Here is a 14,086-nt window from a genome sequence, read left to right as displayed (position 1 = left end):
CATTTAAGAATTTAAGATCTTGGGATATTATTCAAACAGCAAGCAAAACAAAATAAAACAAAATGATTCTCCAAGCAAAACACATATCATGTGGTGAATAAAAATTTAGCTCCAAGTAAAGTTACCGATGAACGAAGACGAAAGAGGGGATGCCATCCGGGGCATCCCCAAGATTAGGCTCTTGGTTGTACTTGGATATTGCCTTGGGGTGCCTTGGGAATCCCCAAGCTTAGGCTCTTGCCACTCCTTATTCCATAGTCCATCGAATCTTTACCCAAAACTTGAAAACTTCACAACACAAAACTCAACAGAAAACTCGTAAGCTCCGCTAGTATAAGAAAATAAATCACCACTTTTGGTACTGTTGTGAACTCATTATAAATTCATATTGGTGTAATATATACTTTATTCCAACTTCTCTATGGTTCATACCTTCCGATACTACTCATAGATTCATCAAAATAAGCAAACAACACATAGAAAATAGAATCTGTCAAAAACAGAACAGTCTGTAGTAATCTGACTTGTTTGAATACTTCTGGAACTCCAAAAATTCTGAAATAAATTGGTGGACGTGAGGAATTTGTCTATTAATCTTCTGCAAAAATAATCAACCTAAAAGCACTCTCCAGTAAAAAAATGGCAGCTAATCTCGTGAACGCAAAAGTTTCTGTTTTTTACAGCAAGATCGCAAAGACTTCACCCAAGTCTTCCCAAAGGTTCTACTTGGCACAAACACTAATTAAAACATAAAAACACATCTAAACAGAGGCTAGATGAATTATTTATTACTAAACATGAGCAAAAATAAAATTGGGTTGCCTCCCAACAAGCGCTAACGTTTAACGCCCCTAGCTAGGCATGATGATTTTAATGATGCTCACATAAAAGATAAGAATTGAAACATAAAGGGAGCATCATGAAGAATATGACTAGCACATTTAAGTCTAACCCACTTCCTATGCATAGGTATTTTGTGAGCAAACAACTTATGGGAACAATAATCAACTAGCATAGGAAGGCAAACAAGCATAACTTCAAAACTTTAAGCACATTGAGAGGAAACTTGATATTATTACAATTCCTACAAGCATATGTTCCTCCCTCATAATAATTTTCAGTAGCATCATGAATTAATTCAACAATATAACCATCACATAAAGCATTCTTTTCATGATCTACAAGCATAGAATTTTTATTACTCTCCACATAAGTAAATTTCTTCTCATGAATAGTAGTGGGAGCAAACTCAACAAAATAACTATCATGTGAGGCATAATCCAATTGAAAATTAAAATCACGCGGACAAGTTTCATGGTTATCATTATTCTTTATAGCATACATGTCATCACAATAATCATCATAGATAGCAACTTTGTTCTCATAATCAATTGCAACCTCTTCCGAAATAGTGGATTCATCACTAAATAAAGTCATGACCTCTCCAAATCCACTTTCATAATTATAACAATAAGATTCAACACCCTCCAAAATAGTGGGATCATTACTTCCTAAAGTTGACACTCTTCCAAACCCACTTTCATCAATATAATCATTATAAATAGGAGGCATGCTATCATCATAATAAATTTGCTCATCAAAACTTGGGGGACAAAAAATATCATCTTCATCAAACATAGCATCCCTAAGCTTGTGGCTTTGCATATTATTAGCATCATGGATATTCATAGAATTCATACTAACAACATTGCAATCATGCTCATCATTCAAATATTTAGTGCCAAACATTTTAATGCATTCTTCTTCTAACACTTGAGCACAATTTTTCTTTCCATCATTTTCACGAAAGATATTAAAAAGATGAAGCATATGAGGCACCCTCAATTCCATTTTTTTGTAGTTTTCTTTTATAGACTAAACTAGTGATAAAATAAGAAACAAAAAGATTCGATTGCAAGATCTAAAGATATACCTTCAAGCACTCACCTCCCCGGCAATGGCGCCAGAAATTGCTTGATGTCTACTACACAACCTTCTTCTTGTAGACGTTGTTGGGCCTCCAAGTGCAGAGGTTTGTAGGACAGTAGCAAATTTCCCTCAAGTGGATGACCTAAGGTTTATCAATCCATGGGAGGCGTAGGATGAAGATGGCCTCTCTCAAACAACCCTACAACCAAATAACAAAGAGTCTCTTGTGTCCCCAACACACCCAATACAATGGTAAATTGTATAGGTGCACTAGTTCGGCGAAGAGATGGTGATACAAGTGCAATATGGATGGTAGATATAGGTTTTTGTAATATGAAAATATAAAAACAGCAAGGTAACTAATGATAAAATTGAGCACAAACGGTATTGCAATGCGTTGAAACAAGGCCTAGGGTTCATACTTCCACTAGTGCAAGTTCTCTCAACAATAATAACATAATTGGATCATATAACTATCCCTCAACATGCAACAAAGAGTCACTCCAAAGTCACTAATAGCGGAGAACAAACAAAGAGATTATTGTAGGGTACAAAACCACCTCAAAGTTATTCTTTCTGATCGATCTATTCAAGAGTCCGTAGTAAAATAACACGAAGCTATTCTTTCTGTTCGATCTATCCTAGAGTTCGTACTAGAATAACACCTTAAGACACAAATCAACCAAAACCCTAATGTCACTTGATACTCCAATGTCACCTCAAGTACCCGTGGGTATGATTATATGATATGCATCACACAATCTCAGATTCATCTATTCAACCAACACAAAGTACTTCAAAGAGTTCCCCAAAGTTTCTACTGGAGAGTCAAGACGAAAACGTGTGCCAACCCCTATGCATAAGTTCACAAGGTCACTGAACCCGCAAGTTGATCACCAAAACATACATCAAGTGAATCACGTGAATATCCCATTGTCACCACAGATAAGCACATGCAAGACATACATCAAGTGTTCTCAAATCCTTAAAGACTCAATCCGAAGAGATAACTTCAAAGGGAAAACTCAATCCATTACAAGAGAGTAGAGGGGGAGAAACATCATAAGATCCAACTATAATAGCAAAGCTCGCGATACATCAAGGTCGTGCCGAATCGAGAACACGAGAGAGAGAGAGGGGGGGGTCTCCGAGTCGTCCACGAGATAGGGGACGCGTCCAGGGGGGTAGGGCGCGCCCCCCACCCTCGTGGACAGCCCGGGACTCTTCTGGCCCAACTCTTTTACTCCGGGGGCTTCTTTTGGTCCATAAAAAATCATCAAAAATTGGCACGTCAATTGGACTCCGTTTGGTAATCCTTTTCTGCGATACTCAAAAACAAGGAAAAAACATAAACTGGCACTGGGCTCTAGGTTAATAGGTTAGTCCCAAAAATCATATAAAATAGCATATAAAACATCCTAGATGGATAATATAATGGCATGGAACAATCAAAAATTATAGATACGTTGGAGACATATCAGTGAGACCGAATTGATTAGGGTTTCTGGCTATGGCTATGTCAACCGAACTCGGTGGCGCCGGATAGATCAAATCGCTGGGGCCGAGTTTGACTTTAGGTTTAGGACATATGTGGAATTGAGAAAGTGGTTGAGAGCTTTTGGAGAATATCACTAAGCATTTTGAGCAAGCAAGCCATTAAGAAACACCTCATCCCCTTTTAATAGTATTGGATTTTCCTATGGACTCAATGTGATCTTGGATCACTAAAATGAAAAAGTAGAGTCTTGAGCTTTTGCCAGTATGTGTCCTTAGCATTTTGAGGGGTCCACATATCTAGTCCATGCCATGCCAATCATTGAACTTTCTGAAATGATCATCTTGAAAGAGTATTAGTTCAATGAGCTATATGTTGTTAAGAATTACCAAAACCACCCAGGGATTAGTTGCACTTTCAATCTCCCCCTTTTTGGTAATTGATGACAACATATAGATCAAAGATTCGACAAATGATAGTAAGAATGAAATACATCGTCGCTTTGAGAAGTATGTGATAAGCAAGAGCTCCCCCTAAATTTTTGCATTATTTAAAATTTGCTTTGGAATGCAAATGCACAATCGATTAGGAACATGGGTTACTCTTCCATGTCACATACTTCTTGGTGGAGCGCTCAAAATGATAGTAAATGAAATATACACTCATCACCAAGACAAAGTGAATGATCATACATGAGAGATAGAGAATATTATCATCAAAGCACACACACTAAAGTATGTTATGATCAAACACATGACCATACAAGTATCTCACACACACAACCATAGAGTATCATCCAAGCAAGCAAACAAATAAGTAGCAAAAGGGCAAAAAGGAACAAAGCTCTCTCTCTCAGCCTATGATCTATACACTTTCTCCCCCTTTGGAAACAAGTTACCAAAAAGCTCGAAAATAGTGCTATGCGGCTCTCTAAGCTTGATCTTCGGGAGGTGGCATGGAGAGGAGTCCTGCAACAAATGCATCTGAAGAGGTTGAAGGAGCTGGTGGAGTTGCAACTGGAGGGGCAATTGAGGTTGTGGCTGCAGGAGCTGAAGTTGTAGCTCTAGTATCTGTCACTGGCACTACTACAGACCTCTGCCTTCTGGGCACCCTTTGATAGGCATCAGTGGTGGTCTTGTCACTCCTGTCCTCAAGCTCTTCTTGGATCTTGTCCATAGAAGTCTGAATCTCTGTAACCTTGACATCCAAGTCGTGAAGTTTGGTCTCAGGGTGGCCAATCCTTTCTCAATCCTCAAAGTAGCTTGAATGAGATAGCCAAGTTGGTCTTGTTTGGACTTGAGAAAGACTTGTGATGCCTCTTCAGCACTTGGCATCTTGGCTGCCTTTTCTGCTTTTGCCTTTGCTCTCTTCTCCTGAGCCTCTACTGAAGTAGGATCTATAGCATCCATGACAACTGTGTTGTCTTCAAAATCAGGCCTCAAGGGAAGATGCTCTTTGTCCAACAGATATAAGCCTTTGCCCATCTTGGAGTTGACGAGCATCTGTATGTGTGGAGCATACCCACATGATCTCTTCTGATCAGCAGCTGTCCTCTTGATTGTCTCTACAATCAGTGTCATCACTTTGAACTTTTCTAGCACATCAACCAAATGCAGCAAATTTGATGGAATGCCCTCTTATCATCTTGTGATCTCCAGAATTTGGCAACAATGTGTGCCTAAGGATATTATTGATTGTGGGCAGTCCTGACAGAAGATAATAGACAGCGCCAAACCAGTGATGTTCCAAGGCTGCATCAGGAATCTCTTTGTACGTATGTGCCATGGAGTTGTGTCCTTTCCTTGGCTTGGCATATATATCTGTATCATCCTCATGCTCTTCAGGGGCATTGATTAGCTTGGCCCACTCAGCAACAGTTGACTGATACCTTGTACCCTCAGACATCCAAACAATTCTTCCATCTGGGTAGAAGTGAGCTATTGAATAGAACTGCATGATAAGCTCATCATTCCACTTGGTCAATTTCTGACCCACAAAGGCATCAACTCCATTCATTCTGAAGCTCTCACGAACTCCAAGAAAGTGATCTTCATTGTCATCAATATATGACTAATCAACCCATTTCATGTCACTGACTATGGGCTTCTTATCTAGGAGCACAGTCTCATAGAAGTCCTGCTGTTCCTTAGCGTGGAACTTGTATTCTACAACAGTCCTCCTTCTTGCAGCATAGGGATCTGACTGTCTCCACAGTCTGAGACCCGCATCCTTCCTTATCTTCATGTTTTCAGCCACTGGATGTGTATCATCATGATCTGGGATCTTGGGCTTTAACTTTCTGAGCACTTGGGCTTCCTCTTCTTGTATTTCAGGCACTAGGGCCCTGTTCTTCTCAGCAGCTGGTATATTTCTGGTGGATCTCTTGGGGGCAGACTTGGTGGCTTGTGCAGTAGCTTTGGGGGCAGTCTTGGGCTTTGATGGAGCAGCCCCAGACTTGATGGCATCCTCCATCAGCTTCTGAGCTTTAGGTGCTGGTGCAGCATCCTCTTCTTCATCTTCTTCCTCATCCTCAGCTGGGTCTCTCATCATAGAGGATCTGCCAATAACTCTGGCCTTGGTCTTCTTGACCCTTTCCTTTCTCTTCTTGCCCTCACCAACAGCCTCTCCAACAGTTGATTTGGAGGCTTCAAGAGTTGAGGCTCTGGCCTTAGACATGGGCACTCTCTTGGCAGGAGCCTTCTTGTTCAAACCAGGCTTAGTTGAAGCTGTTGTGCCAAATTCTTTCTTGACAACTTTCTTCTTTGAGCTGACTTCTTCCTCAACAGCAACATAGTCTTCATCCTCAGAGTCTGAGTTTCTCTTTCTCCTTTTCCTTGTTGCTGCCTTGGGAAAGTTGCTTGGGGTGCTTCTGCTACCCTCATCATAGCTGCCAGAGGGACTAGTGCCCTCACTCATGTTAACTTGTTCCTCAGACTTGTTCTGGCTATCACTTTGATCAGACATTGTTGACACTGCAAACTGAAAGCTGGCCATGTGAATAGATGTAGTTGAGATAGAGTGGATGAGCATCACAAAGTGCAGAGATTTTGCAAAACAATTGAGTCAAAAACTTAGTTTTAGTTTTCTATAGAAAGCATTTTAGAGCTACCGATTTGTTAAACACGGTGACACCGAAGCAATATTAGATTCTGAACTAGTGAGATCGGTCAGACCGAGACACAGTTCGGTGACTCCAAGATTGCTAGGGTTTCACTGAGAGTTGAACTCGGTCACACTGATTTGTAAGTTTCGGTCAGACCGAAAATTACAACTGCAATGGCCTAGGCCAAATCGGTGAGACCGATTTCTACAACTCGGTCGGTCCGAGATGAGTTTGGCGGAAACCTAACCCTAAATTTTCGAATCAAAACTAATCTAAAGGAAGTTTTTGGTGGATAGAAGTATCTCAAACGTAGCAAGAATCATGGCATTGTCTTTGTGCTAAGAATCGGAGGGAGAAAGCACAAAGGATCGAACTCATACCCTAACTTGGCGATGAGCTCGCTACGGCGACAACGACGGTGAAGATTCCCGTTGACGGCGGCGGAGACCAAAGGCAGGAGGTTGCTGGTGATGAGGAGACGATCCAGAGGCTCGAGTCGGCAGAGCAGGATACGCGCGGGCGAAGGGTTTCGGACGAATTTCCAGAATTTGACCCATGGGTATTTATATCCTGACCCTGTCGGTGTGACCGAGTGGAATGACTCGGTGGCACCGAGGTGCAGAATCGCAAGCGGATCGGTGTGACCGAATGGTTCAAATCGGTTGCACCGAGATTGAAAACCTAGATCAACTCAGTGAACTCGGTATGACCGAAAGGGATGAATCGGTCAGACCGAAATACACAAAGAGGTTTTGGAAGATTAAGTCTATGATGAATCGGTGGCTCCGAGTGCTCCTCACCCAGAGGGTTCGAATATTACTTGATCAAACTTTGTGATGTAGCATGAATAGAGTTTGTGTAACGCCCGGATAATCAAGCTACAGTAATCCCACGCTAATGGTGCCACGTCACCACAGTTACTGTTGCTAATCTACCGTTAGGTCAAACCGTTTCAAAATTCAAATTCAAATTAATGTCAACAATAAAAGTTTTTCAAAATTTACAACAAAAATGTTCGGGAGGTGCCATATTTCGCATAAGTAAATATGGTGTGGTAAACACATTTTTATAAAATGCCTAAATAGTTTAAATTGAAATAAAACAGAAAAGAAAATAAATAAAATAAAAGAAATTAGAAAACAGAAAAAAGGAGAAAACCCATGGACCGTGGCCCAACTGGGCCAACCCCCCAGGCCCAGCCGGCCAGCCCACCCATTCCCTTAACCCCCCTGGACCCCGAACCCCCCACCGACACTCCCCCCCCCACGAAATATCTCCCCCCTCTCCCCCGATTTGGATCGGGATCGAGAGGAGACCGCCGACCCCGCGCCAGGACGACGTCGCCGCCGGAGCTCCTCGTCGGACGGCCTCACCGGAGCGCTCCCTCGCCGGTCTGCCTCTTCCGCATCGACGTCGTCGTCCCCGTCCCCCACCTCGACACCCACTACCCAGTTCCCTACGCCCCAATGTGAGCCCCGCCGTCGCGCTCGTCTCCGCGCGCCCTCGCTCCCTCTCCCTCTCCCTCGCGCGCTCGCGCTCGTCGCCGCAGCCCCCGCGCGCGCGCTCACCGCGCTCACTACATCGGCCGCGCGCCCCGGCCGAATCGCCTGTGCCACGGCCTCCTCTCCCCCTCCCGCACCGTCCCGCGCGCACGCCGCTCAGGGCCGCGCCCCGCCCCTGTCCGTGCATCGCCGCGCGCACCCCGCGGCCACGCGATGCGCCCGCCAACCTCCTCGCTCCGGCCACCACCCGCGGCCGCCTCCTCCCCTGCTGCTTGCTCGCCGCCTACCACCCCCCCCGCTCGCCGCTGCTGCTCGCTGCGGGGCTCGGCCGCGCCCCCGCGCCCCTGGTGCTGCTCCCCCCGCCTCCCTGTCGCCCTATCGCCGCAGCGCCGTCGGCCACCGCGGCCGCCCTGGCCATCGGCCTCGCCTCGCCGCACTCTCTGCGGGCGAGCGCCCGTCCAGGCGCCCACGCCCGCTAGCGATCAAACCCGCCAAGGCCCCTAGGGCCAATGACATGTGGGGCCCAGCCCACAGAACAAAAAGAAAATAAATAAATAAAAAATAATAAAAATAAATTTAATTAATTAATTAAGTTAATTAATCCTATTTAAATTAATCTAATTAATTAGTTAATTTAATTAAACAGTAATTAATTAGCTAAACCCGAATTAAACTAAGCAGTGTATGACATGCGGGACCCGCACGTCAGTTTGACCCAGTCAACGCCCTGTTGACTGCTGACGTCAGCATGCACTGTTCTGGATAATGTTGTATTACATTAATTAAATAAATGCTAAAATTAATTTAAATCTTTTAAAATTCATATAAAATAATCCGTAGCTCGGATGGAAAAACTTTGTACATGAAAGTTGCTCAGAACGCGAGATGAATCCGAATACGTAGTCCGTTTGTCAGCCACACGTTCCTAGCATAGCGAACATGGAACTTTCCCCCTCCGGTCCGTCTGTCCGAAAACGCGAAACATCGGGAATACTTTCCCGGATGTTCCCCCCCTTCGCCGGTACCACCTACTGCCACGTTAGGGCACACCTAGCACCGCTCATTGTCATGTCACGCATCGTCATGCCCCCCTTGATCACCAGATATCGCCTATTCTTCTCTATACTGCTTGCATTAGAGTAGTGTAGCATGTTACTGCTTTCCGTTTACCCTATCCTGATGCATAGCCTGTCCTTGCTTCTACTGTTGTTACCTTTACCTGCAATCCTACATGCTTAGTATAGGATGCTAGTTTTCCATCAGTGGCCCTACATTCTTGTCCGTCTGTTGTGCTATACTATCGGGCCGTGATCACTTGGGCGGTGATCACGGGTTTATACTTATATACTATATACATGACACATGTGGTGACTAAAGTCGGGTCGGCACGTAGGAGTACCCGCAAGTGGATCTTTGTGGCGGAGCGACAGGGCAGGTTGAGACCACCTAGGCGAGAGGTGCGCCTGGCCCTGGACGGCGTCCGCGGTTACTTCAAAATAACACGCTTAACGAGTTCTTGGTATTTGATCTGAGTCTGGCCATTTGGTCTATACGCACTAACCAACTACGCGGGAACAGTTATGGGCACTCGACGTCGTGGTATCAGCCGAAGCTCTTTTTGACGTCAGCGACTGAGTGGCGCGCGCCGCATTGGACAGTAAGCTCGCGCTTGTATTAAGGGGGCTAGGTCTGCTTCCGGCCGCGTACGCAACGTGCAGGTGTGCAATGGGCGATGGGCCCAGACCCTGCGCGCATAGGGTTTAGACCGGCGTGCTGACCTCTCTGTTGAGCCTAGGTGGGGCTGCGACGTGTTGATCTTCCGAGGCCGGGCATGGCCCAGAAAAGCGTGTCTGGCCAAATGGGATCGAGCGTGTTGGTTATGTGGTGCACCCCTGCAGGGAAGTTTATCTATTCGAATAGCCGTGTCCCTCGGTAAAAGGACGACCCGGAGTTTTACCTTGACCTTATGACAACTAGAACCGGATACTTAATAAAATACACCCTTCCAAGTGCCAGATACAACCCGGTGATCGCTCTCTAACAGGGCGACGAGGAGGGGATCGCCGGGTAGGATTATGCTATGCGATGCTACTTGGAGGACTTCAATCTACTCTCTTCTACATGCTGCAAGATGGAGATGGCCAGAAGCGTAGTCTTCGACAGGAATAGCTATCCCCCTCTTATTCTGGCATTCTGCAGTTCAGTCCACTGATATGGCCCTTTACACATATACCCATGCATATGTAGTGTAGCTCCTTGCTTGCGAGTACTTTGGATGAGTACTCACGGTTGCTTTTCTCCCTCTTTTCCCCCCTTTCCTTTCTACCTGGTTGTCGCAACCAGATGCTGGAGTCCAGGAGCCAGACGCCACCGCCGACGACGACTCCTACGACACTGGAGGTGCCTACTACTACGTGCAGTCCGCTGACGACGACCAGGAGTAGTTAGGAGGATCCCAGGCAGGAGGCCTGCGCCTCGTTCGATCTGTATCCCAGTTTGTGCTAGCCTTCTTAAGGCAAACATGTTTAACTTATGTCTGTACTCAGATATTGTTGCTTCCGCTGACTCGTCTATGATCGAGCACTTGTATTCGAGCCCTCGAGGCCCCTGGCTTGTATTATGATGCTTGTATGACTTATTTATGTTTTAGAGTTGTGTTGTGATATCTTCCCGTGAGTCCCTGATCTTGATCGTACACATTTGCGTGCATGATTAGTGTACGGTCAAATCGGGGGCGTCACAGTTTGAGTCGAGAAAAGCATAGATAGCTAGAGGAAGTTCTTAGGCGTTCTTGTCCATCCATTTGGCAAAAGAAAAAGAGCCAAACAATCAAATCAACAAATGGATGTGCTGGAATGGGAAAAATATGCAATCAACATGCTCACACAATAAGATGGCAAATGAAATATGGCAAAGCATGCACAAACACTCTAGCATCTATCAAGAAATTGGCGATGACTAGGTCATCTATATATGAGTATATTGACTGAGGATCAAATGAGATCATTTGATCGTAGGTCATACTCATCGTTTAAGCACAGGTGGGGTTGCCACTTTTACATAAAGCATTGTTGTGTTCACATCATTAGAGTTGCTTTAGCTCAATTCTTAGAGTAAGGCTCCCCCTAGATGTGATATCCCCCCTAAGAGGGATGAACTAACCTTGGGTTTTGTCGATGATGACTTCATGTAGATGTTGAAGATGTGGATGCTCAATGTTGATGTAGATCATTTGGAGCAATTCATTGGAGTGAGTTGTACTTTCAATACCTACATGGGTTAGTCCCACAAGGAACAAAAAAGGATATACATAGAGATAGAGTGAAGTACACACAAGATGATGTCCATGAAAGCATTAGATTACCTTGTTCCTTGTCTTACCAACAAGAGGGTTTGTGACTCCTTGAACTAGTGCAAGATTTGGAAGTTGTTTGCACTTGTTCTCGCCAAAATTATATGAGTGAAGTATGTTGGCGGAGTCACCCTCAAGAACTCTCTAGTTCTTCTTCTTCAGGATCCACATCAACTTGATGGGAATCCTTGGAGTTGTTTTCGTACTTGATGAAGTAGAACATGATGTAGTCTTGGGAACCCACTTGACCAAGGCCTTGGGAGCTTCTTCAAATGCATCAATCTCCTCTTGAAGCTTGTCCTTGCCTTTTTTCTTGTGGTCTTGTTGTGGAAGATCATCTTGAGCTTGTGTCCCCTTGAAGGAAGTAGGATCATACTTCTCTTGTTGAGGAACAAACTTCGTCTTAGGGTATTGATCTTCTTCCCACTCAACTCTATTGGCATTGAACTTTCGTTCAAAACCAACACCTTGATGCTTCCGGTGCCTTCCTTGCTTGCGTACAATCTCCTCAAATTTCTTACTTCCGGCAGAGCTCTTATAAACACCTTTCTGGATAATTCCCTTCAACAAGCTATTTTCTTGCTCAAGTGTAACTTGGCTAAGAGAATCATTATTGGAATCAAGAGAACTACTAGAAGCAACAATATTGGGTTTAGCATGATTATTGTTACTACTAGATGAAGAATCCTTTTTATTCTTGTTGCTAGATTTTACTTGTGGCATGTAAGTAGACAAGAGTAAACGCTTTGCAATGTAAGAAGAACTTTTCTTACGAAGATCATCATTGATTGCTTTTAAGAACCCATGCTCTTGCTCTAAGTTGAGCTTTTCAAAGTGTAGCTTCTCATGAGTCTTTAAAAGCTCTCGATGATCTTCTAAGGTAGTTTCATGAGCTAACTTAAGAGTGTTTAGTTCTTTAGTTAGACGCTCAATCTCCTTCTTATCATCATCATTCATTTTATCTTGATTAGCATGATTAATAGCAAGTTCATCATAGTTTTCATCACTAGAGTTGTCAACAAGTAAATCATCATCACCTAGAAAATCATCTTCATCACTATTGAAATCAACATACTCGAGGTGTGATACCTTTGGGCCTTTAGCCATGAAGCATCTTCCAATTCCTTCATTTGGTGAATCAAAAATGTCATAGGAGTTGGTTGACACAAGTGCTAGACAGGCAACACCTTCATCTTGAGTATATTCAGAGTCGGAGTGATAACTTCTCTCGGAGTGGTGGTCCGATTTGGAGCCGGATACCCACTCACCAACATGAGCTTGATGTCTTCATTTTGTATAGCTCCTTGATGACTTGTCCTTCCTTTCCGAATCCTTGCTTCTGCGAGAGGTTCTTCGTTCATAACGATCATCTCTACTCCTTCTCTCCCTTGGAGGTGATTCTTCTCTTTTGCTTCTCATTATAGGTGATTCTTCTCTTCTTTTGTAGGGAGCCATACACTCATTTGAATAGTGTCCGGGTGTTCCACAATTGTAGCAAGTACGCTCACGACTAGAAGATCTTTTGTCATTGTAGGACCTTGACTAGGAACTTCTTTCTTTGCTTCAACTCTTGTAGAACTTGTTGAAGTTCTTCACCATTAGGCTCAATTCTTCATTGAAGGCTTGTTTCTCACTTGATGATGGAGGAGCGTCACACGAGGCTTTGTAAGTACCACTAGACTTGTTGTGAAGATCTTCTTTATCCTTGAGTGACATCTCATGAGCAACAATTCTTCCTATGACTTCGATTGGCTTAAGATCTTTGTAATTGGGCATCATTTGTATCAAAGTGCACACGGTATCATATTTTCCACCCAAGGCTCTTAGGATCTTCTTGATGATGAATCTGTCGGTCATCTCTTCACTTCCTAAGCCGGCAATATCGTTTGTGATGAGAGCAATCCTAGAGTACATTTCAGCGACACCTTCACCATCCTTAATTTTGATCTTTTCAAGCTGACTTTGAATCACATCCAATTTGGATTCTTTGACGGAGTCGGTAACTTCGTGCATATCAATCAAAGCATCCCAAATTTCCTTAGCATTATCAAGACAGCTGATTTTGTTGAATTCTTCAGGGCACAATCCGTTGAAGAGGATATCGCAAGCTTGAGCATTGTATTGCAACATCTTCAATTCTTCTGCGGTCGCCTCACGATTAGGTTCTCTCCCATCAAAGAATTCACCTTGCAAGCCAATACACACAATAGCCCAAACGACGGGGTTATGTCCAAGAATATGCATTTTCATCTTATGCTTCCAACTAGCAAATTTAGTACCATCAAACTAAGGACCTCTACGGTGGTAATTTCCCTCGCTAGACACCATACTCTCCTAGGTTGTGAAACCAAGGCTATGATCACCAAAGTTATGGAAATCAAGGCAAATGGAGACCAAAGCTCTGATACCACTTGTAGGATCGAAAGTTTGTCTAGAGGGGGGGTGATTAGACTACTTGACCAAATAAAAATCTAGCCTTTTCCCAATTTAAATCTTGGCAGATTTTAGCAGCTTAGCACAAGTCAAGCAATCAACCTACACATGCAATTCTAAGAGTATAGCGGCGAAATGTAAATCATTGCATATGAAGGTAAAGGGGAGGAGTTTGGAGGGAGCAAACGCAATGTAGACATGGAGATTTTTGGCGTGGTTCCGATAGGTGGTGCTATCGTACATCCATGTTGATGGAGACTTCAACCCACGAA

Source organism: Aegilops tauschii, chromosome 3 (assembly GCF_002575655.3).
Source record: "Aegilops tauschii subsp. strangulata cultivar AL8/78 chromosome 3, Aet v6.0, whole genome shotgun sequence".
NCBI classification, from domain to species: Eukaryota; Viridiplantae; Streptophyta; class Magnoliopsida; order Poales; family Poaceae; genus Aegilops; species Aegilops tauschii.
This window is presented reverse-complemented; position numbering follows the sequence as displayed.